At 35.1% G+C, this 26,784-nt stretch overlaps 1 protein-coding gene across 6 annotated transcripts in view; it reads right to left on the bottom strand.

Annotated features, from left to right (window-relative positions):
- Nucleotides 1-26,784, bottom strand: part of SUCLG2 (succinate-CoA ligase GDP-forming subunit beta) — a 243,497-nt gene that overhangs the window by 40,630 nt on the left and 176,083 nt on the right. For 2 of the 6 annotated variants that reach the window (XR_012499892.1, XM_074344500.1), the window contains one exon: nt 26,245-26,784. This exon is cut by the window's right edge. The exons of the other annotated variants lie outside the window; for them this stretch is intronic. The gene's annotated coding sequence lies outside the window, so the exon portion shown is untranslated. Of the gene's footprint in view, nt 1-26,244 lie in introns of those variants that run through there. 6 annotated transcript variants of the gene reach the window in all.

Raw genomic sequence — 26,784 nt, 5'->3', positions numbered from 1 at the left:
CTGAAATTTCAATCCAGGTCTAGTTGACCATAAAGCTCAAACTCTCATCCAACATGGTATACCACCTATCATGTTCAGAGACCCAGTGCCCTGCCACCTTGAGGATACCGTAGACTTCACTACTGTACATGTTAAAAGAAAGCTTTTTATATTTATATTTCCCTCAAATAATCCTCCTTAAGTAAAAAACAAACAAGCAAAGAAGCAAGCATAGGAAACATTTCACTACTAGTCAGGTGGGAGACTTGGGTTGTTACTCTGCCCTGAATTAGGTATGCGAACTTGGAAATCTCTCTTCATCTTTCATGGCCTCAATTGCATCATCCTTTTAGGAAATCCTGGAGAAACATTCTTGCACAAATGCAGTAAATGTATAATCAAGTAATATGTGCCAAACAACTCCACTGTGATAGGTGTATATAAACTTTCTAGTACTACAAAAAGGAGAGATGATAAAGTAATACTCATTGTGAGAACAGGGATTAGAAACTCAATGTTTTGTCATCCATCACTACATATATAGGCCAAATTTGGCTTTGGATAAATGAAGATTAATAAAAAGAATTGCAAATTGAAAGAGTTTAATTAGAGTATAGAGACATTGTCAGAACTGAACTGCATTTTTGGCATAAACTGGACTGGAAAATAATTAAAATGTTGTGTTGAGGAGCTGAATGTGTCAATGAAAGCATTTTCAATTATTAGAATTAAAGCATTGAAGATTTGTACATTAATGAGTTTTAATGTATGTACATTTCTTCAATGAAGGGAGAAGTTAACTAAAAGGAGGCAAGCAAATGTGAAACAGGAGTGTCTGTCAGCTCCACCTGACTCTCAGAGACTAAGTTTCAACATTCATTTCCTCCCCCCTCAAAATGGTCTTGGAGAGCAATAAAGTACCACAGGGATATTAAAAGAAAGAACATTCAGCAAAAATATACCAAGAACTTACAATGTTGAGATGTGGGGACAGAGCAATTTGGTGACCAAGAAGTCATATTCCGCCTTTAGTGATGTTATAATCTAGTGGTAAATCTGATCTCTGGAGAGCAAGAGATTTCAAAGGCATAGTTCAACTAAGATTATCTCCTTATATATACATGGTAAAGCTCCCAATTAATAGCTACTTCACCATCTACTTAGGATGATGTCTACAAGGATGAACATGTACTTTTTATTGTCTGTGCATCTTATTAAAAGTTTACATTGAAAGCTCATTCATCTATACCAAGCGGGATAGTTGACAGTCAGAAGTTTAAGAGGACACCAATCACATCAGGCTGAAGCCTCCAGATCTGAGAATGGGTGGTAGGGTGATGTGACCAGTGCCTTTGGAGACAGATCTATTAGGCTGAAGAAGGTAGATTTACTTGCACTGGACTGGGTTGCCAAGGCTAATTTGGTTTTATTTGGTGTTAGTTAATGGGTGGACATTAAGGAATGATTTCATGTAGCCTCCATCAGATATGCTGAATTGATCAGTGTACCCAAGTCCAGATATTAGCATTCCTTCCTGATACCCACTAGCTTTATTTTGACTCCTTCTATACCTAGCCTTTGATTCTATCTTCCTCATGCCACCTTTACCTCTTAAAGCCAAAATATCTACAAATCATATTGCCTCTGTCAAAATCTGCCTGGTTTTCTCTTTCTTTTTTTGCCCCACAAGATTTTGCAGACTGGGGCAGAACTTCTTTCTGTGTCTTCTAACTCTAAGATAAAAGCCTTTAGACATTTTAACATTTCTGACATCAAAATCAGATGTCTTCCTTTACTGAAGGGGGTTTGTCCCTAAAACACCATTAATTAAAACAGTGGCATATCTTGGAATAGTCTAGAAAAGAAGGTATACTGCATATCTGTTGTTTAGGTCTCAACCAGTAACAGGACTAACCTCAATACTACCCATATGCCAGCTTCTCCTCTTCTTTCTCTGTTTCATGAAGTCTCCAAAGGATCCCATGAATTTGGCTCAAAATTAATACAGACATTTATACATACCCTGAATCTGTTTTCTGTGTACTTAATCTTCAAGGACTGTTTTAGTGGAATGTAAAAGCAAATAATGTCTCATTCAAAAAAGACGACTGAATGGCATCTCTTAAGAACTTTCTTGTCACTGGTAAAACTAGTCCCATCCATCTGGAATAATTCTGCAATTTACTTCAACATTTCTACATAATTCCTCAATCTCTAGAATATATAATGGTGAGGGAACTCACCTCACCAAGACTGGAGAGAAGAACAAAGGGGGATATAAGGACAAAGCTATCACTTTCCCTCACAAACCGGATTAATTATCTTCTGTTCTTTTTTTTTTTTTTAATTGAAGTACAGTCAATTACAATGTGTCAATCTCTGGTGTACAGCACAATGTCCCAGTCATGCATATACACACATATATTCGTTTTCATACAGATAATCTTCTTGATGTCTCTTTTCTTTTCACAGGGATTCAAGGATTCTTTATCATCCTACTTAGCCTCCTTTGGATGGACTCGTTATGAATGTCCCTTGTAAACATGTATGATGGTGCCTCCAAATTGCTGTTCTCTGCAAATACTTACTGCTCAGAGGTAATACTGGAAAGTGTTTAAGAATGTGGACTATGGTATAAAATTGCCTGCGTTCAAATTCTGGCTTTATGACATACTAGCTCTGTGGTCTTGAGTGAGTTATGAACCTCTTCTAGTCTCCTTTTCTTGGCTATAAATTAGATGATAATAATGCCTTTAAGTACAATAATCCACAAAAAGTACAAGAGCCTGGTACACAATAAGAGCTCAATAACTGTTGATCATTACAAATACCACCATCATTATGACCATCATTATCACTAGGCTTAATGTCTGACGGTTAACTCCAAATGAACACTACTTCAGTGCAACAATGGATGGGAAGTGATAACAGCTGTCCTGGGCCTCCATGGCTTAGGCCCTTCTTATCTATCTGAATATCTTACCTATCATTCCACGTTTTTCCAAAGGAAACAATCTCTTTACGGGTCTTTCCTGCTTGATCATCCAGTATAAAAGGTCACATTCGTTCTCCTCTACTCTTCTAACATTTCTCCTGCCTCCAAGAATCTGCTCATTGTGCCTACTCAAAGTCTTCAACCCACAATCACCTTCCTTTCCTCCTCAATTTAAACCAGAAAATCATTTCACATCTGTTTAAGTGCTCTGTCAGTTTTAAATTCAATGCCATATAAGATTGCTATGATTTACAGCTTCCTAATTGACTCATGAATTTAACTTGTCTTTTAACTAACTACAGGGTAAAGAGTTTCCTATTCTTTGGTACCACCTTCTTGTACTTGGCATCACTCTGGGAACACAGCATAAGATCTATATAGTTTCAGTGGACTGACTCACATTTATGTTTTAAGTCTGTTAATTATTTCTAGAATTAACATAAGGAACCTTGAAAATAGAAATAAATCTTTACTGGACAACATAGTATTGCTTAACATTATGGCTATCGAGGATTCCAGCAATCTGAAATAAAAGAAATTTAGTCTCAAATTGAGATCTGTAAAATGTTATCATAAGCTCAAAAGCAGTTTAATATACATTCAAAAAGGAACTGCTGCTCAGGGAGACCCTGCCTTCCTGCAATCTAGAATCTAGAATACAATACATTTAGCAATTGACTCTCTTAAAATAAGACACAACTCCTGTGTGAAAGACTCTGTATTAGAGAGTAATGGAGAATGTTAAGGGTTCTACTTGAGGACATTAGACAAGAATGGAGGACTGTCAAGTTTCAGTATTTTATAGTACTTTTTCCTGAGCTAAAACACAAACAGAATAAACAAGGAAACAAATAACACAACCCCATTATCACTATTATTTCACTATCTACAAAACCCAATGTTATATTAGAACCTTAGAGTCATAACGGGTGGTTTGTACAATTACAAAAAAAATCCTGATAGCAAACAGAGATACAAGGAGGTGCTGGCTGATAGATTGCTCTGATTATTTCTCAAAATGCTAATGTCTCTTTGCACAAACAGTTGTAACTCCTGTTTTTAAACTCCAGTTTTTCAGAATGTATGTGGTCTTATCTGAAATTTACTTTTGTATTATCTAAGAGGATTTGCTAAGTAAAAAATATTGAATTAAGACTGTGAAGAGCATACTCAACATATTTAAAGAGACAAACTTTCTACCAGCATCAAAATGTCTCATTTATAAATATTTGATTCCTTAATAATACACGTCTTTCTGTTAATTATAATTGGTGGCAAAAAATATCTACTTGATTAAGGCTCATTTGCCAACATAAGAAAAAATGATATTGCCTATATATAAAAATGATATTAGGAATATAATTCACAGTATGATCTTTTCCTGTATATTAACCTTATTATAGTAAGACTGAAGAAAAAGGTTTTGTACACTATCGGAGAGATAGGATAGCTTTTACCTAAATAATACTCTGATCATAGATACGTGTTTTATGTTTTTATTGCTTTTCTCTTTTTAACAAAAGATATCTTCCTTTCAAAGTAGCCCACCAATTCACGTGTGAAACGGAAGCTATTGCTATGAGAGAGATCAGGTTTTAAAATAATTTCAAGGAAGAGAAGCCCTTGAAAGGAGAGTTAACAATAGAAACCAGGCCACAAACTCAAGACCCAGACTTTCTTTATTGTTCATGGACACAAATGCTTGGTCTCAGAAGTACATTGTTATCAAGAAAGTAATTGGCCAGCACTATTTCTTTGGGCATGTTATATCCCTGAAACTAATCCCTGAAACCTAGCAAGTAGGAAAAGTCAGTGCAACCTTCAAACTGAAATTAAACATAAATATTAATCACTTAGGAGTCAGCAACTTGTGGCTTGGTTGGGCACTAGAGACCAAGTCCACTCTCCCTGGGTCATACACTGAGGGCAAGTGACCTTAAGAATAGCAGGAAGGGATGATGGATGGTCTGCTCAGACAACCTTTGTCCCAATTACATTTTTCAGCTGTCAAAAGGTGCCCAAGCTGGGGCCAGATTTAACAATGGGAGACCACCTGGGGGCCTAACTACCTAATCAGCTATACCCTCGGCAGATAACAGCATCTTTATCTTAAAATCTGGTAACTTTGGATTCCTAGTTATTATTTTGCTGATTCATTATACCTGCTTCAATAAACAAATAGCCAGTAACTGGCTGAGTTCCTTATGGACAGCAAATGGACTTAGTAAATGCCATTATCCCGGGTGCTTAAGAAAGTTCTATAGGTGATAATACTATTATGTATTGTACTATGTACAATTTTATAACCATCAAGGCCAAACTTGAGAGACAAACTCACATGCAGTAATATAAAACTCTGGGCAAACAGCTGTGAAGGAAACTTTCTGTAGTCAGCTGTGAATGTTCCAGGCACCCAACATGATTTACCTATCCCAAATATGTCTGAGGGCAGAAATGGAACCTTGGTTATTTTTGCAACCCTTCCACCTTGAAGTCTCTTCCTACAACACCAAAGTCAGCGTTTCAAAAGGATCACTAGCTCAGTACACATTACTGAGTTGCTTTAAATTGTAAGGCAGACCTGATAGCTCCTGAATTTTCTTATCCTCTTAAAGTCATTTGAGTGGATCAGAAATATAAATGAGGTGGTACCTGGACAGTTCTTTAAGTTAGGGAACAGTCTGTCTACTGTTTGTCCTTATCCCCGTACTTCCGGGGGGGGAATTTCTGCTAGCCATCCCCTAGTAAATGTTCAAAGTAGCATATCTATAAAAGTTACCTAAATAAAATATTATAACCATATTAAAAATCTTAAAGTGGGACCTCAAAGAGAAACCACTTCATATTGCTTACCCAAACATATGTTTGATAAATTTAAAAATATTTAGCTGGAATGTTACTTGAAGTTTATTTTCTCATTCCCTTTACTAGTTGTGACCTAATCTGCAGTCGAAATTGGCTAAAAATGATCAATTTTATTCAGTTAAAAGACATGTTAGATAGGAGGTGTGACACCCTCTAAACAATTAAAAGTTAGTGGGTAGAGGGTAGGTATTGATGGGAGAAAACTTTTTCAAGTTGTAGAAGAGAGAAGAAAGGGAACCAGGATCAAGTTATTGAGTGATCTTCTTTTCTAGCCACCGTGTGGGGAAGAAAGTCTGTTTCTTCCTAAAGAAAACTGAGACGTGAGACAAACTGAGTAGTGAGATAGAGTGAGCCTAACACTGTAGCCGATTGAGCAAACTGCTGAAACACCCAGGGGGACTGAAGTTCCCTAGGGAATTAATAATAAATTCAGAGACTGGGTAAATTAAATTTAAGGTCTGAAGACTAAACCAGGGTCATATTAGCCAGGGATTGTGAGGTGCAGGATTTATCAAAAAGGGTATAAATTTGCAGTGAGATGCTTAGTTAAGTCTAGCTCTCTAACAGCCATCTGTAAATATGTTTTTTTTTAAACTGTCTACTTGCTGGTTTAATAGCTGATTTCATTTCTGTTTATAAAAAATTACAAAGAAAAAGTTTTCTATACCAATGGGAAGTCTGTCTAGTCGAGCAATGAGAGCAAATCCAAGATGTCACTGCAGATCCAAAGGTTGACAAAACACGTGGGAAGACATGGGTCTCAGGAGTGCTGACCTTGCATTCTCAAATCATTAAAGTGAGAATAACTGCTACATAGGCAAACTGGTCAAATAAAATAATCAGCTCAAAATCTCTTTGAAAAGCAAAAAGCCACACTCTCTCTCTCTCATACACACACATGCACATGCGCACACACACACGCAAAGGATGATGATCACTACTCTTTTCTTACAGAATCATGTAATGAGTTACAGCTAAAATAGTTTCAATTTAAAACTGCATACAGGTTACCAAACAGAAAGACATACCAAAATTATGTTTCAATGCTTGGGATGGAAGAAGGGGAAAGCCAGCTGTGAAATTTTATACTGGCTGGGGAGAGGGGTGATGATGGTGGTCAAATCGGAGTACAAAGTAAACACTTCATGTAAAAAATGTATTTCCTTCTTTATCAGTTTTTGTATACATGTGCACATGCATACCATGTGGTAGGATGAGACGCAAAGGCTTCATTTGTTTCCTCTTTCCATTCCAAACAAATGGGCAAGAGAACTAGCCAGCAAGGGCTGGGCCAAGTCTAATCCCCTACATTACACTATTCTCAAGTGTGTGTTCTCAACGTGTCCTGTCAGTTGTTAGGTGAGTCCATCTCAAGTAACTGATCACAACTAAATTGTTAAATCTATGAATGAAGTTTTTAAATGAAGATTCAGGGTCAGCCCTATGATGGCTTTTCTCTAAGCGGCATCTCTATGCATTTTCTTGAGTGGGAAACTACAGTAATCTCTCTCCTCCACTGGGTGGTATAGCCACAGATGATGAAGGCTGAAGGAGCACTGTTCCATAAAATTCTCAGCAAATCACAAGTACACTTGCATGAGCACAGTTTGCTCACTTGTAATATTGACTGAGACCCAAACAATGTGCTTTCGGCATCTTTTAAATAATTATTTTCCTTTTGAACAAAACATTGAAAGAATAAACTTAAAAGACTATATACCTCAATCTTTTGCTTCAACTGCAGGTTGCTCTGGGATGAAGCAGAAAATACGTATTATTAACACCAGCAGTTGTTAATGGTAGTAACGATAATACGTTATCTCCACCACATGGCGATAATGGGTTTTTTATTATTAAAGTAAGTTGCAGCCTTTATTTATAGACATCAGTTAAATCAGAGAAAATGAAAATGCAAAATTACTACACAGTTCAAATTGAAAGAGCTCTTAAGACACAGTGGGGAGAATGTACATACATCATCTTACTGATTAAAAAGAATACATATTATTTTAGCCCACAATTATGTCCATACATATGTGGCTCTAAGATTGTAAGAATGAAAAGTTAGTCAAAATAAACAAAACATTCTTTTAAAATGTATTTTTTTTAAAGAAAAATGGGTTCTAAAAGCAATCAATTTTTTTAAACTAGCCACGTACAGACTAGAGAACGTTATATGCGCTTCTTAATTATGCCTTTTTTTCCCCTTCAATAACTTAGGAACAAGTATGTATGCAGCCAAATGAAATCTGCACTAATCATTTAATATAGTTTAATGTTCTCTTCCTCTTGCATTTTGGAGGTGAAGCTCTAATTCTGTTAGAAACATGAGTATATGAAAAAATGGTATCCCCAAAAGCGGCTTCTGAAATTGTATTTGCTGTCAGAGAGATGCATATGATCTAGTAAAGATATATTTTTAAAAACTTGGAATTCCAGGAAATTTGGTATCTTGGAGACTATTTCCTTTGGTTTCACCACTTCAGAAAATAAAATAAAAAAAACAAAGAATGAATGTTATTTGTAAGCATCACAGAAATACATGTAATAAACCCCAATTTTGGCAAAGTGATACAGGTAATTTTAAGAACAAAAGGCTCAAAAATGGGAAAAACACACATTTTTCCACTGCTAATAACAAATGAACAAGAAAAGAAATAGAACTTTGCTTTGTCTCAGTTCTTGCTGGAGAAAAAGTAACTAGTCCCGAAAAATCTGAAGTTATTTAATGTTTCTGTTCCTCAGCTTTTGGCTAGACAGCCACATTGTAGTGACCTACAGCAGACTCCACAAGAGATGGAACCACCCATCATGAAAGGCACCAACATGCTACAGAATGGACTGGAATATGGAAGGCAAAGTAACAATGAGAAGGTTATTAGATAGCAAATCATCCCTGAATGTCATTTACAAAAACCGTGTTTCCAAACAAGACCAACAAGCCAAAATTCTTCACTGGTTAAAGGACTGAGATCTTGGAAATGAACTAGTACAGATGTGCTAGTAAATTCTGTTGCCTACACTACAAGACTCAAGCCAAATTGACACTAAAGTATCAATATTACTGTGGATTTACATAGCACTTCTCATCTGTGAGCACTAGGTAAAAATTCACCAGTATTTTTCTGTAAACACTTCATTTTGCTTTATTTTTCTTACTGTAAGTGATGTATGACCACTATACAAATTTTAAATATTACATAATCGTGAATCACATTATATATTTTCCGTGTAGGTACTTAAATACAAATGCATAAATTCACAACTTTTTTCTCCCAAAACAATCAAATATTTCTCAAATGTTACATGTGTTTAAATATCTACAGGTACTTTGTTCATTCCCTCTGGTCTTCCTTACCTTCTCTTTTTCTCTTTAAGCATTTCTACATTGTAAAGTAATATATTATATTGCAAGGGAATAGAAAAATACAGAAAAGTAGAACAAATCATACACAGTCTTAACACTCAAAGACATAGTACCATTACTTTGTATATTTTCTCCTAGTATATTTCTGGGGTGAGAAGACAAAGATTGATCCCAGGAATAGTTAAAATCATACTTATCATATATAAAAACAGCGAGTGGTAGCCCCCAAGACAGAAGTCACAGTCTTTATATAACCTAATATTCCATCTCTATTTGTTCAAGTGAGTCACCAGGTCCAGCCATTCAATGGGAGGGGATTACACAAGAGTGTGACTATCAGGAGATGGGGATTAATTATTAGGGGCCATCTTGGAGGCTGCCAACCGAAAAAAATACCCTGTGCTAAATACATTTTTGCATCAAAAACTTTGGCATTATTTTTCATAAGAGATGGATCACGGGGCCAAATGGTATGATACTTTTTAAGGTACCTGACAGAGTCACCATGTGTGTTAAAGGGATATATCCTACATAGTGATGCAATTTATTCTTTTATTAGTCTTTCAGGAATAAATTATCACAGATGTTCTTATCCATGATCATAAGAATATCAATCTATAACTTCTTTGGTTATATAGAGTCTGGATTTATTATCAGAGTTTATTTCCTTCATTAAAAAAATAAGACTTTTTTATGATATGTGACAGTTAATAAAATTTAGATTTGTGTGGGGAGAATTTCACACATCAAGACACTTCGATGGAGTGTAAGGTTCCTAAGAAATGATGATGATGATGATTAAAGACTATGGTCATCACCATAACAAAAAACCTACCATTAATGAGCTCCTATCAAATCTCACTTTCCCACTTTATGGATGAGAAAATTAATGCTAATATAGTGTGATGATTTTAAGGATACATCCAAAACTTCTTTCATATTCTCTTCAAAAGATATGGGACTTACTTCTCCACTTGAGTATGGGCAGGACTTAGCGACTAGGTAAAAAAAATTGGTGAGCATGCACTGAGTATTTAAAAGCTGTTGGAGTGCTTGCCAGCTAACCCAAAGGCTCATGGAATGGGTTAGACTGACAGTAGGTCAACTGTCAATCTCAAAGAAATCTTCTGTGCAACAAGGTACACTTGAACAATACTATACAATTCCCAACCTGTCAGCATATCACTTTTAGGTATTAGTCTGGCTCTCAGAGACCCAAAGGCCTACCTAAAATAATAATAATAATAATAATAATAATAATAACAACAACAATAACAACAACAACAACAACAACAATAACAACAGCAACAACAACAACAACAACAACAACAATAATAATTTCATCTTTAAAATCTTAAGAGTTAAGCAAGACACCTCCTGGCACACCTGCTTATTTTATATCTCAAAATTATGGTCCAAAAAACTAGAAATAGTTACAAAAATGGCAAAATCTTCCTATAAAAAATCTATAATTACAAAGGCTGTTATGACGAACACTCCAATTATTTAAGATCATGTAAGAAGTACACTTGAAAGCAAGGACTGCCAAACAAACAAACAGAATGAGTTATCTATTTTAATTGGCATGCAAAAATCTCCAAAAGCCTTCAAAATCCCAAAGTAGCTTCATCGAAAGATTTGCTGCAAAGGCTAATGAAAAATTAGAGATATAAGAGATACTTAAAACAACAGATTCTAAGTCTGAAATAACTCCTACTGCTATTCTATATCCTCCTTTACTTGAGTACTCATTCAAGTAATAATCTATCTGAATTGTTTTGCCAGTCTGAAAAGACTACACAACCATAAACTAAAGTCCACCAAGTTTATGGTATTAATAGACAATCCCATTCTACTTCCAAAGGATAGCCTCTGTATGGGCCCCTCTGAGTTGATGAAATTCTGAGTGATATTCTGGTAAACTGCTACATTATTCCTTTAAACAGCTAAACATAGCTAAAATTAATGAAAAATCCTGTCAAATGCTGGAGCCCACAGAGGAAACTAGGAAAAATGGTAGAAGATGGCCAAGGGTGAAAATTCTTACCAGAGTCAGCTTCCGAGATCTCTGTTTATAGTGCCCAGTTGAGAGAGGAAAATAAAACTCCATGCTTAATTTTTATTTCAGATCCATAGGCTATTGATCCTTTTTCTTCCAGGGATAGCTATTGCCTTCATGCTTGTGTCATTTCATGTCCTAAGAATGTAGCTTAGCTTTCTGCCTGCCTGGGACCTGAAGGCTCTCCGTTCTTTCTTTTGGGTATTGCTGAGAGTGACTCTTGGATCCTGGGAAGGTAATAACCTTTGCCCCCTCTTTAAGGACACCTTTTGGGTTCATGGTGCTGTTTAATACTGCCAGAAATATTTACTGCTTGTCTTATCTGAAACCTGACAAGACATCTGAAGGAATTTAATAACTATATGATCAGAAATTTGGCCAAATTGGAAGCTGATATCCAGAGACTAATAGGAAATTTTCTTTCTTAGGCTTTTCTTCTACCCAGAGGGAAAGAAAAACATTACAAAAAAGGTGATGAGTATGTCACTCCTTCATCATCCAGGTTAAAACCTAATTCTTTGAGGAACTGAAAGCAACGGTCACCTTGCAAATCTTTGCAAAACCAGAAATACAGCTCTAGAGGCAGTTCAGATTCCACCTACTTCTCTTTAGAATTCCTGAAACTATCCCTATTATCTCAAAAGGCTTGCAAGCATAAAAATTCTGGCCTTAGGAAACCAAAGCCCTTCTTGAAAGAACTACATTAAGATTACTTGTCAAGGACAAATACAAATCTTTAAGTATCTTCTAAAAAGCTTTAGCCATCTGAGTAGTTAAATTTAATTTATCTCTACTGTTCTTTTATAAGCTAGTAAGCTTTGCATTATCATACCCATCTCATGACTAGAATTTTAGAGTAAAACTATCAGGTAACTGCATCTATTTATGTGTGTCTATATACATGTCGTGTAGATGTATGATATTGTCTATATACTGCTAAAATTAATTTGTAAAAGAGTTCTATTTAATTGGCTTAAAAATTAAGCACTTACATAAATTAAATTCTCAGAAATATAACAAAAACTAAAACAAATGAATTTCCGGTCCAAGTGATTTGAGAAAATATTTGGTATAAAAGGCAGCTTAAGGTTGTTGGTTTAATTAAGATGGGCATGTCTTTTTAGTTATCAGCATTAAATAATAAAACTTTTATTCAACCTGGGTTTATTAGTCAAATAAGTTCCTGGATCTCTTAAAAAAATTTGTCAGCCAAAAAATAACTTAGGATGGCATTATCTAATGTCTAACGAAGTTTTTGTGGGTAGTCTTTGCTAAGAACACATAAATTAAATAGATGCGAGCAGGATAAAAAGTTTTTAAGTGAACTTTTGAGACAGTTTCCCCAAGTCTTTTTGGTAACCTGAAACCTAAAGTTTTGCAAAGCTGAGTTACATGATGAGTTAAGTTAAATTCATTGAATATCCAGATTATTCCCATATATGATAAAGTACTGAAACATTAATTACTGAACATACGTTTATCCATTTTTGGCTTCATTTTTCAGAACAAAGATATTTGGGTCTATTAGTAAACATGTTCTGCGCCAAAATGAAAATTTTACCGTGAGAAAACATGTTTCTAGAAATTACAAAAAGGATTTATAAACTTGTCAAGCCAAAGGATGCTAATATAAAAAATAGTTCCCAATAGTTTAGTTTACTGTCACTAAAATTTAAGGATTTTAGGGTTAAGTATATATATATATATATATATTTATGTATGTGTGTGTGTGTGTGTGTGCACTTCAAATTAAAGCTAATGAAATAATAAGGGAAACATCTCCAAATGCAAGGAAAAGTGGGATGTGTGTTTGCAGCAAAAGAAGACATAAAAAATTAAAATGCATTTTTTTGAGGAAAAAGGTGTCCCAAAATAGGGAAAAGGGAAAACAGAAAACAAAATTGTAGATCTGTGACAAGGAATCTTGAGGAAAGAATTTTATGCATGGTCAAGCTGGCTAAAATTGGAATGAATTTATTTATGTAAAAAAATGATGATGAGTTTTAAGGTCAAAAGTAAGTGAGTACAAAATTAGAATTTAGTTCTCTCTCTGCTAAAGAACAAAGTTTTATTGAACTATTAGTCCTGCTCTTGAAAAGAAACTGTGAAAAGTTTTTCTTTAGCTTTTAAGTAATCTGCCAGAAAACAAGGATTTTATGTCTTGTCAAAATAAATCCCTGTGTCTTTATTAGGTGTCTGATTACTGAAGAGAGCTGAGTGTTCTCTATTCAAAAAAAAAACAACTATATTTATCTTCAAAGTCTTTGTCACTATGGTTAAATGGATAACTATCATTTCACAATGACCCATGACTTTATTTGACCAAGTCTTTCAAAATCTCTAATACTTTTGACAAATTTCCCCAAATCAAATCCAAATGAAGTTTTTCTGGCTGAGAACTAACTTTGGGATTTTCAAGAGGGCTCCTGGAACATCTCAAAAGATCTGTTCTCTCTCCTTATAAAAAAGGAAATGTTAAGGTAATTATGCTTATTTAATTACGTGGGAGCCACTGTCAAGTAAGAAGTAAAACTAAGCCTTCTTTATGTTGTTATTTGTATAGGCATATAAGTGTTCCTGTTCCAGAAACTGTATAAAATTCCTAAAGTCTGATATTTCCTGGTATAATATCATCATCATAATTCCAGTTATCTTTTAAAAAATGTTATATGTTACAGAAATAACCAAATTTCCTTGTCAATTCCATGATAACAAATTTTCACCAGATCTTTAACAATGAACATTTTTAAAAAGTCTTCTGTCATTTTCAGAGAGTTATTGTTTAACTCTGGTGCTCTGAAAAAGTATTTATGCAAAAGTATTTCATCTTTAAGGAGGTTCATGGAAAGAACTTTGGCAAACACAGGTTTCTGGTAACTTGAAGGTCACAAAACTGAACTGGATGAGAATTTCCAGAACTAGTGGGAAAAAAACTGGATTCAAAAGAACAAGAATTAATAATATGGGACTGAATGAACTGAGGATGATTATAATTTTATGACTTCTTGTTTGAAATACTGCTGGCTCCTTAATGTTTTGTGCTTCTAGATTTAATAAAACCTCTTCTCTTAAGCCATCTATGACTTACAATTTGTAAAGTGTACCAATGATTTTTCTCCCTGATTTCTCCAGAATCTGGAAATTCTTGAGTATTTTTTCATGGCAAAATAGTTACATAAGTTCAGGAAGTATCTGTTCTTCTTGTAACAGGACACAATTGGAAACATTGCTTTATATAACCAAAGTTTTGACTGAAATGTCTTACTTGAGAGAGATGTGCACAGACTCAAATATGACCAGACAGTTTTAGGGAAATAAAGCTCACTTTATAGAGCCAATAAAGTCCCTTGGAAAAATCTACCTGGTACCTTGCTTACAGGGTTCCAGCAAAGCAACCTTAAAGAGAGCTTATGTAGTCAATCACTATTCTTGCTGCACTTACGTATATAATTGGGCCAAGTTTAATGCAGATTAATTAGTTTTACTGTGATTATCTTTGAGATATCTATCTCTCACCACCCACATGGCAGCCAAATTTTAGGGACTTCAACTTCGTATATACATCTCACAGCTGATGAAGACACCACTTAACATCTGGTCCTGTACAAATGCTGGAGAGAAGTGACATCAAGGTGCTTTGTTTCCTTCCTCTAAATACACTGGATCAAGGCTTCATATTTTAACTAAACATTAAATCTTCTCTTCTTCTCTTTCTTTCCTTTACTCTGGCATTGGCCTGGAAAGACGGCACCATCATCCATATCTCCCAACCATTGCTAAGGTGGGGACTGGAGGGGTGTAACCTTTCAGACTGCTGTATTTGTATGCTAGAGACACCCTCGTCCGTTCACTGGTCTCTGAATAACCTCAAGTTTGGGGAACTTTGCATCTAGGTTCTATGCAAAGAAAAGGACACAAGGTAAGGGTATCCAGAATAAAACTGCCTATGTGGTCTACAGACCCTTAAAATTGAACAGGTGTCCATGGCTGTCACCTAGCTAGTCCTGAGCTATAGATCCAAATGAGAATTATCAGGAGACATTTATGATTTAGGATTTGCTGCCTTTGACATGCCCTACTTCCTTGGTCAGGAGTAAATAGAAATGAGGCTATAATCAGGAACTTCTCCTTAACTCTTGAAAGTATCACAGAATCTACTGCTAAAGCAACAGCTGTCCAACAAAAATCCTTAGACTCTCTGGTCAAGGTTGTTTTTGGTAATAGGATAGAGCCTGATTATCCTTTAGATGAGCAAGGAGGTGTCTGTGCTGTGGCCAATACCATCTGCTGTACCTGGATTAACACTTCTGGAGAAGCTGAAACTCAGTTATTCATAAATTCACTTAAGATTACTAAAATCATAAGACTCCCTGGCTTATAAAGGTGCCTCCTTCAATGGGTTCTTCCTTTGACTTACTTGATTTTGACTGATTTGGGTCTTGGGGACCATGGCTTTAAAGTGCATTCTAAACAATGGTGCTTAAAACAATCACAGTAATCTCCCTAGAGTGTTTTATTCTCTCAAGAGCTTTAAAACCATCTTTGCAGCTGCTGATCAACCAAATGATCTTCCTATGACTGAAATGTCAGAAAAGGAACAAAGAGAATGACTGACTTAAAAATTGTGATCCTGAAATCAGGATCTGTGAACATCACAGAGATACAGGGGGGAAAAATCATGATCTGCAAATATCAAACATAAGATCAATAAAAGTTGAGACAATTTCAGAACAGCAGAGCTAGGGTTGATACTAAATGCCTCAAATTTTGATCACATCTTTCAGTTAAGCTGAGAATCTGATCAAAAGCAGGGAACTATTATAAAGAAACAATAGAACCCAAATGGAGCCACTTGTGCTAAGCCCCATGAAGCACAACCAAGCAAACCAAGACTTAATACATAAACAAATTGAAGTTTGTCTCTCCCAAGAACACAGTCTTAACCTGTCAGTCTGAAATTTCCTGAATAGCAGTAGTGAGGTCACTGCCTAATAGAACCTTTCCACTCCCCAAAGATGAGATAATCTGCTTTTTTCCTTGTTCCTGCCCCTTTCTGCCTATAAAAGCCTTCCATCTTATACAGCTCTTTGGAGTTCCATTCTGTTTGCTAGATGGGATGCTGCCTTATTCATGAATCACTGAATAAAGCTAATTTGATTTTTAAATTTACTCAGTTGAATCTTGTTTTAAATAGGTTATAAAAAGACTGTAGAATCTGTCTTGTATGTGCTCTCCTGCCATGTCATAAGCAGCCCTATGAAGAGGCCCATAAGGCAAGGAATTGAATCCTCCTGCAAATACCTATGTGAGCGAGCTTGAAAGCATACACTACAATATTTCAAAAATGCAACCTTGATCAACAACTTGACTGCAACCTAATGACAAACCTTGATGCAGAACAACTCAGTTAATGTGCTTCCATATTCTTGATGCTTACAAACTGTAAGTGGTAATAAATGTTGTTATAAACTGCTAAATTTGATGGTATTTTGTTACAAAGCAATAGATAAACAACACATAAAGTAATTTACCCAAGGTGACACAGCTGGAAGTTAGGTAGAGTTGAAGCTCTCAACCACTTCAATATACTTGCTGTTAGGGAAGTTGGAGAAGGCATGAAAGTAATTAAGGATAATTTTCAGAATGTTCCTCCCTGCTTTCAATGAAAGGGAAATGAAGGGGCAACCACACTGCTTGCTTCTGTTCTTCCTCACAAATCTTCTGTAAAAACACTTGCTGTTTCATTACTCAAGTATCTTATTCTAACGTACCTGAAACACCTGCCAAATATTAGACTTAAAAGTTTGCTTTAAAAAATCATTAGGGAAGATCAATTAGGCTGTCTACTTTCAAATCATTTCCTAGTAGAGTGGTTTCCAAAGCATGGTTCTTAGGCTAGCAGTCTGAGTATAGGCCTAGAACTCCTTAAAAGACCCCACTCCAAAATACTGAATTAGAATCTCTAAAGATGGGGCTCAAGGATCTATGTTCTAAGAAGCTTTTCAGGTGATTTTTACGCACAATGGAGTTTGAGAAGCACTGCTCTAGATTTAAGACTCTTGTGAAAGTTACAATGGATGCCCTAACACTTTCTGCCTATTATAGCAGAAAGTGTTTTCAAGATGAGAGTAAAAGCTTTGGGTGGCCTTCAGCCTAATTAAATTGTTTAAAGAGATTTAATTACTAAATGTCAAGCCACACAAATGTAAAGATCTATCCTACAGAGACTCTGTGATAAATTGAATGCATTTTTTAATCAACTGCTTGGCAAGCAGTATGGCTTTTCTTGTTTGTAAACAGTTATACTAATGTTAAACATATTTATTCACAACTTGACAAGAAATATTGCCCTGTAATTAATCATGTCCCAGTCCTAATTCAGACTAAATAAAAAAACAAATACAGAATGAATATTCCCTTCTCATTATAAAAGAGTCACATATGTATATAATAATTAGATCTATCTGGTATGTGCATACGTGCAGGTCTTTTTAGGCAAAACAATGCCACAGACTGAAAGCATGTTGGTCATCAAAAGGGCATTTCACTTTAAAAAGAAAAATATATATGTTTATATACATATAACTAAGAAACTCATTATTCATTTTAAATATTTGCAGTTGTGAGTTATTAAAACCAGGATATCTATTAATTATAGATCTCTATTAATAGTTCTTTAATAAGATGCAAATTTTATATAATCATCTATGTTTGAGGAAGAAAACAGTTACAACCTAAAGATCAACATAAGTTTTTCAAACAAGTTTTAAAAATCATCGCAGCAATTAGCTCATGAAAATACACTGTATTTTGGTTCACTAGTTTTATTTAATGTGTATCCTCAAGATGCACATGTTAACAGGAATCACACTCATCTGGGTAACACGCTAAAATTCAAGGTCTATAAAACTCAGTTAATTTTTTAAAAACTGTTTTTCTTACTCCCTTCTAGAATTTCTACCTCATTTCCCAAATATGATAATACTAGAAGTACCATAAAATACTGCAATTAAATAAAAAATTCACTATAAAGTTGAACCCCATCAATGAGAGGAAATGTTATCAAGTCACTACAGAAGAGCAACTGTCTGAATATAAAAAAATTATGATTTTATAAGTGTGTAGGAGTGGGGTTTTTTCCCTTCGTCTTCTCAATACTCACTGAGCAATTATTACATGGCAGGTACTGGGACAGATGGAGTTAGCTACAAAAATGGTTTCAATGTGCTCACAACCTATGGGTGGGAAAGTGGGAAGGAACGTGGTATGTGGGGAGGGAAGGGATGCAGACTATAACACAATGCACAGAAAGAGCAAATATGAGCAAGATACTCTAAGAGGAAACTCTAACTTCCACCATAGGATTATTACATCCCAATAAACTATATTCCAGATCAATATATTTGTCAATGGAGAAGAAAGTTCATAGAAACTTGAGACCATCTATTTTAAAAAGCTGGTAAAGTTAAAATATTCACATTGTTTTAGCAATTTTATTTCTAACAATTAATCAAAAATACAAATGTTCATGAAGACACATAGTTAACAATGGTCACTGGGGAAAAAAATGAAAAACTATGAATGACCTAATATCCAGCATGATGTGACTTGGTAATAAATTATCAAACATTTATTTTATAGAATGCTATACAGTCATGAAAAAGAATGAAGTAGTTTCACATATATTAACAAAAAACGCTCTCTATAATCTATTACTAGGTGAAAAATTCAAGTCACAGAAGAACACTTAATAGATGGGTCCATTTATTTAAAGAGTAAATTAAAACACACGTGTGTATGTATATGTACATACACGTAAACACCGCAAAGTGTAGAGTGAGAAGACTTACATCTAAATTCTAACTATAATTGGTTCTGGAAAACAATATACTTTCATATTGTTTGAACTTTGCATGAGAACACTGCATTCAAATGTCATGTATGAAAAATAGTTTTCCCTTTTAGTGGGTAAATTCCAGTTATTCTGATTGCTTGTCTGTGTTCCTATTAACTCTCATAGTGGAGAAAACCTTAAATTCCATTGAGATAGTAATGAACATAAAATCCTACCAATAGACAGATGGAAGTAATATAAAAACACTATCTAACTTGTTGAATATTTCTTGCTTTTTTGTTTTTACAGAAACATATTATTGTTCATTTACTTTGTACGAGTGATACACTTTACATTGTTTTTAAAATTCTATTAAGAAAAGAAAATTCTATAAATAAAAAGTAACTGCAATAGACATATTATATCCAATCCAGGGCCAGGCCTTGCTTGGCAAATAACTCTAATTAAGTGGCTCTTTCTTATTTCAACTACACACACACACGCACACATATTTTTCCCCAGGAAATATGCCAATGTTTCTGAAAATAAGTAAAGGGTGCCACATCTTAAGCACTAGAAAACCAATGAGCTTTATCTTGGAGCTTAGCTTTCATAAGATTTGAAGCAAATGTGAACATAGAGACAGGCAGCCGTCACCACATATAGAAGTTTAACAGTGGCCAGAGGAGGTTTAAAACCCCAAAACTGTATTCCTTTTGCACTCATACTAATTGTAGAGGCTGAAGTTGAATAATTTAATTTCTGGGAAATTAGTCTGACATTTAAAAAGCTTCAATAACCAACCTTTCACTAGGGTAGTCATGTGCACACCACCTCTACAATGACTTTTTTGCCACACCAATGCACCAACTGTCTATTGTTTGCTGAATATTTTAAACCTTGAATATATTCTTTGAAGAGGAAATGGCATCAATATCAACAATATGAAGTTGTATTAATTACCCTAAATTGAAGATAACAAGAAATGCAAAGGATACAGTATTTTTATTAAATTCTAGCTAAATATATCTTGCTAGGGACTCTGAGCCAAAGCACAGTGCTTTATGGCACCAAGAGACCTTCTCGTGATTTTCAAGAACTGAAGAGAATGAGTGAATAAACTTCCTCACTTTTTCCAATACTGCATTGTGAAAAATTTCAAACATACAGGGAAGGTGAAAAAAACCTTAAAAGAGAACACCCATGTACCCATCATCTAGAGACCACCAATACAGCATTTGCTCTATTTCCTTTATCACATATCTCAACTTCTTTCCATCCATGCTGGAGTCACAGCATAAAATGATTTTATTTAACCACCTACAGAGAGTTTCACAAGAATCACAAGAGATCCCAGTTCACAATTTTGGAAACACAGTTCTAAAAGATAACATGATCATCTCATAACTCCTTTGCTCACAGGGATGGTTTCTTAATGCATTTGGCCCATCCTCAGCTTTCTGCCTTATCTCTAACTAGTCCCTAACAGACAAGTACGTAATTTGCCTGAAAAAATTATTTACAATCTCCCTTACTTACAGCACTGAGCCTAAGACTTCTGTATGACATACTGAAGGCCGTTCCTGGCCTGATCCTCACTCACCCTTTGACCTTAGGGTAGGGAACTCCAGCAGCTAGTGTTATTGAGTGCTAACTATATGATAGGTTCTGTCCTAGGAATTTCACTTGATTATTTCACATCTCAAAGAGCTCTCAGAGGAAGGTCTTCCTATTACTCTCAATTTATAGTGCGCAAACGGTAGCAGAGATAAATTTGGCCCACATCTGCCTGATTCTACGTCCTATAATTGAACCATTCTACTCACTGTCTCATCTTTACAGCAGCCTTCTCTTACCTCATGTATGTTTCTTCTAACACCGTTCATGATTCCATGCTTTTCAAACTGTGGTTTTGGCTACTTGAATGCATTCCCCACATTTCCTTTAACCAATCTTGTTCATTTAGATACGATTCAAATGTCACCTCCTCAGCGACAAGTGCTCAAATATTTAATAAGTGAGAGTTTAACAAACGAATCAATATTTGCAAGGTCGAGATTTTCACTGGATACACTAAGTGAAATACTAAGTCTTTACTTGTCTAAGCTAGTCTTTAGACAACCAAGATGAAACTATTTCTAACAACCAGCTACTAGAAAGGAAAGATAAAACAAAAATCCAGTAGATTCTAAACAATCTACAGAAGAGTATCTCCAACAATGGTAAACTAGGTATTAGTGACTTCATATTATACTTCCCTAGAAGGCATCACCCTTCCGGTATCCTTGAGTTCTTCAGCTCTTGACGTAAACATCAACACAAGCGTATTCTATTAAAATGACTATTCTAATAGATACAAATTTTCATCCTCTTCCTTAGACTTCTTATTTCTGGGGAAAATTATTTGAAGGGGAGCAGAATAGACCTCCCCAAAATGTGCCACTCTGGCATGTGGATAGTTTTGAGCTGAAGGCAGTTAAGACCCAGTATATTCAAGAAAAATTTTACTTCTCCCCTAACTACCTTAAAGAATTTAGACAGGAGACCTGGCCCAGAAAGAGAGCTATTAACACAGGTAACTGTTTATATGAAAGACCTATCTTTATGGCAGAACAAACATTTAAGCACCAAACATCTGCTCCTCTTATCTTCCTGTGAACTACACTTTTTCCCTTTGAAGTCCCAGGCCCCACTTTATTCCTTAGCTCAGAATGGCATGTAAGTCTCAAATGCCTGGCTTAAGTATTTTTCTCGTATTTTATGGGGATCTCCTACATATGAAATTAGTTTTTTTCCTGTTAACCTGTTTTTTGTTAGTTTATTTATTAGACCAGCCAAAGAACCTAGAAAGGAAGAAGGGAAAATATTCCTGCCCCTACAGTATCATGGAGTTAATTTAAAACGATGGTTAAATCTCTCAGAATGTCTGACTTAAGACTGCTTTCTTACAAATCACAGAATCATACAGCCTTAAATTCTGAAAGGGCTTTTAATGATAATATAGTCTGTGGTGGGCTGGTAAACTGGCCCCGGGTTGGGGCATAAACCCCAGTTTCCATGGTGTAAATAATCCAACCATGGCCAATTTCAAGTTATCAGTAGTTTAACAACCTGCTCACAAAATTCTAAATACTTAACACTACTGGTACATGCCAACCCTGTTAATGAAAGGATGAGGATTCTGAAAATGATGAGGACAACTGCATGAACTGTTCAAGTCATAGAAAAAAATAACAGTGTGTGACGTAGAAGCTAGTTTAACTGAATTTTGATCTAGCCTAGTTATCCTCAATTATTTAGAATCACCTGAGAACTTGGAAAGATACTTTACCCAGACTCACTCTAGAGCAGTCAGAAAAGAATTTCTGGAAATTCCTCTCCACCGTAAAGGAAAACAAACAAAAAAACCTCCCCAGGTGCTTTTGAGACAACCAAGTTCAAGAACCCCATAATTCTTTTTCCCCAATTCATGATGCCTATAAGAGATCCTCATTCTTTTATATTAACATAGGGAATGAACAAAATACACACAGCACAGATTATCAAAATATTTTAAAATTTTATGAGTTGCAAGTATGTATGGCCATATATTCTATTGGAATAGTCTCTAAAATTTGGCTCTGCTTTTAAAAAGATGAGACTGATTTGTAATTATCACAATGATTTTATCTAAATGAGTGCTTCTGTATTGTTTAACAGGCTGGAAATGTTCTCTTAACAAATTAAAAATACTTTGCCTTCTATTAGTTTTTCTGACTCTTTCTTATATAGAGAAAAGTGGTAGCTTTCAGTAAGTCTCTAAATTAATTATCACAAGTTCCTTATCAAGTTTACAAAATAATTCCACATCTACTTTAGCCTGCCTGCCCTCCCTCTTCCTTCTTCTTTTCTTCTCTTTTCTCCTTCCATTCGAATATCTAATTTTTTAATTTTTTTAACTTAAAAAAAAAAACGCTATTATGTTGGGTTTCTCTTTTTTTAATGGAGATACTGGCGATTGAACCCAGGATTTTGTGCATGCTAAGCAGGAGCTTTACCACTAAGCCATACCCTAGCCCCCAAAATATTTATTGAGTGTCTACCAAGTAGAGGCTACTAAATCCAACCCTCCTGTGTCTCAGAGACAACTTCTAATAAATTCATCTAATTGTCATTCAGCTAAAATTCTATTCAGGTCTACATTTTAAATTATAGTTCAACTAGTAGCTTTGTTTACATGTCATGAATACTGTTTTAATTTTGCAGATCTGGTGGATATGTGAGAGTCTTCTAGGATAATCAGTTGTATTTGCACCTGCATGATCTAATGTGTTTTAAAGGGAACCTCTAGTATTATTTCCTCTTCAAAGGGAGTCACAGATTAAGGTCTACAGTAGACTTTCCTACTCCCTTTCCTTTGAGTTTCTTAAACGAACTATAATCTGAAAATCCTTCATTTATTTCTTCTGTATTGCCTTTCTTTCTCAGCATATTTCTCTTTCTTCACCTTGGAGCTGATCAGCAAGCACTGCAACACTGAGTTTCAAATGCTATGATGCTTGGGTTATGTGAACATTTTCTTCAAAGGAATAATGCAAAGAAAATGTGTAGAGTGACAGCAGTTATTTTGCCTGACTAAAAATTAGAAAGAAGGAAAAATCTCTTTCAATACAGCTATTTTCAGGTAGTGGGAAACTGTTGATATTCCTTAATGGAGTATCCCTATCAGTCACGTGGCTCATAAGAAGGCTCTGCCTCTTGAAAAGTTCTTCACTGGTCACATGCAAATGGTTTACAAATGGGACTATCCAGTTCAAATACAACTCTAACTGCAAATACTGGAAATATATCTAAATACATACAGAATGTCATCAGGTACTTGTGTAAACACCCAAGGCTGTCACTGTCACATTTTTGTGTTCAAACACTTTAAACATATTCATTACTGCCTAATGTTCTTACACAAAACTTATCAAGAAAATTCAGTGCTACCAGGCTGACTGCCAGCAGCCTTACATCACTATACATAGCTTTAAAAAATTCTTAGGTGTAAGCAGATGCAAATTTTAATTTTAATTCCCAAGATTTTATAAGAATTTGGCTTAGAATTAAATAAAAGTAGCAAAAGAAACATACTAAATTATGAGCTCTTGAAGTAAAGGGACAATATCTTACTCATTTACATATTTCTAGCACTTGGAACACTACTTGGCATAAAAGCAGATGTTAAATAAATGATAATCAAATGCAAGCTTTGGAACTGGAGAGCAGCATGAGCAACAGACCATGGTTATACTGGTATTTACTAAGCAATGCTTTTCCACTTTTTGAATGATCAAAAAACCTTAAATACACAGAAAAATACAGAAAGACTGAAATAGTTGTGTAGAATACCCACATACCCTCTACCCATTTTATTTCTGTCTCCGTATTATTTTGTTCATGTTGAACAATTTCAGAGAAACTTACTTATATGATGACACTTTGCTTGATCCCACTTTGGGATGCACTTCCTAGCATAAGGACATTCTACTACACAATCACAGTATAATAACCTCTAAGAAAACAAACAATAACTCCCTATTATTATGTACTATGCAGTCCAAAATGAAATTTCCCCAATTATCCCAAGAACGTCTTATAGTCACACATACCCAAATCAGGATCCACCAAAGTTCACACACTGTATGTGGTTCTTAGGGATTTATGTATTCCAAGTTTTCTATTTCTTTGTATTTTATTCCTCTGACTTACATCAAGTATTTTTAAATCTACAACTTGAACCTGAGCTCTGTGGATTAAAGTAAAAAGGACACTGTGGAGACCTCTGGCTCATCCCTAGTATCCTTTCTGTAAGTAGAGGTCATGTGGTCCATCCTCCTGCAGGTTAGGCCTTATTTTGCACCTGACATACATTTGGGATCTGGGGCATAAACTACTATGAGCATCTTTCATGACTGCCTAGCCAACTCATCTTAAAAGCCCTGACTAAAAGGGGAGCCTATTTTCCACAATCAAGATTGGAGGAAAATAGGAGATTTTTAATTTCTTCCTGCTCCTAAAAATGGAATGTTTTAAAGTCATACATATTGGAAGTGTAGTATACTTTTGGTGGAGAGAATATGAAGAAATTAATTTTCCAACTTAAACAACTTAAACAACTTCTGTTTTATAATTCTCAATGTGAAAGTAATCACTCTAATCAAAATACACTATACTGTGCTCCAGGTATAGGGTGAAGGAAAACACTGATGACATTGATGTCTTATTAGGAAATGTGGCAGAGAAACTGGAAAAATGAGAACTGAAGATTTTCAAATATGGGCACCAAAACTGGTGAATCTTTCCACTTATGTCCTCCTACCTAGTGCTCCAATCCCAGTGAGAACATCATAATGTTCTAAGTCCTAACCATGCCACTCACATCCAGCCTTAGGGATATTTGGAATATGGGACACTGTTTTACCCAGTGTTTTACCCACTCTAAATTTAAGGTATTATTACCACTATTGTTATTTTTAGGTATACCATTAAACCACTGGAAGTAATAAGACCTCCATCAGTGATCATTCACTGCCACGATATTAACTGGTGTAAGGCAGAGGTACTGAAGTATCAAACATTAGTTCTTCCTTAGTTGCCAACAGAATGTCAATTCTATGATATTTTTCAGCCACCCTTTCAACTTGGAATCTTGAGACTAATTTCTGGGCAGTGAGATGTAAACCAAACTATGGGGTAGGACTTCTGATATCCAGTCTGGTCATTGTGTCAGTAGATGATTATCTTAAATGAAACTACGAAGGACTCATTGCCCTTACTAGCAATCAAAATAATAAAAAAAAAGTTTTAAAAAATAATTAATTAGGTGGAAAATATATGACCCACTACATGCAAGGGTCATATTACAGGCAGCTCTTATAGAGGGAATAACAGAGAAACCACAGGAAAATAGGTTCTTCTGTGAAGGAAATCAATGTTCCTCAAGTGTTACTAAACAAGATGTTTGTGTACTCAGTCCCAGTAAAAATCCTCATTCAAAGGCTTTCTGGAACACTGGATTGAATATAGATAGCAGGGAAGGTATAACTGATAATAGGAACAGAGTTGCATTGTCTAAGCAATGTGAGGACACAGGAAAGAACACATTCAACTCAACAAGAGTATGATATTTTCAGCCTTTATTAGAAACAAAAGGAGGTGAAATCAATGTAAGCCAGACAGGAAAGAATCAAAACCAAAAAGGAAGGAAAATTTAACTTCAAGCTTTTCAACATTTAAAACATATTAGGAAAAATGGACCATGTTATCTCTCTCTTTCTCTCTCTCACTCAGTTAAACTTCAAAGTTTCTTGAAGACTTTCAGCTGTGAATATTTAAAAGCAAATTCACATATTTGCTACAGAGGAAAAAGCATTTAGGGGGAAAATATTAAAATGAAACATCTAGGATAATACACACCAAAAATTAATGCTGACACAAATGACTCCAGTTTATCAGTTTATTTTCCTTTCTTCTCTACACCCTTATGTATTTTTTGAAATTTTAAAATTATGAATGAATAAAATTAATAATTATAAAAAGAGCTTTTGTATAATAGAAAGCATTCAAGCAGTCATACAATAATGTTATATGACCATTAGATAGACGGTTCATCAAATCCAAACATTTCCCAAATATCCTCCACAAAATACTCTAGTAACTTA

The sequence above is a fragment of the Camelus bactrianus genome, chromosome 17 (genome assembly GCF_048773025.1).
Source record: "Camelus bactrianus isolate YW-2024 breed Bactrian camel chromosome 17, ASM4877302v1, whole genome shotgun sequence".
Classification (NCBI taxonomy): domain Eukaryota; kingdom Metazoa; phylum Chordata; class Mammalia; order Artiodactyla; family Camelidae; genus Camelus; species Camelus bactrianus.
This window is presented reverse-complemented; position numbering and strand designations above follow the sequence as displayed.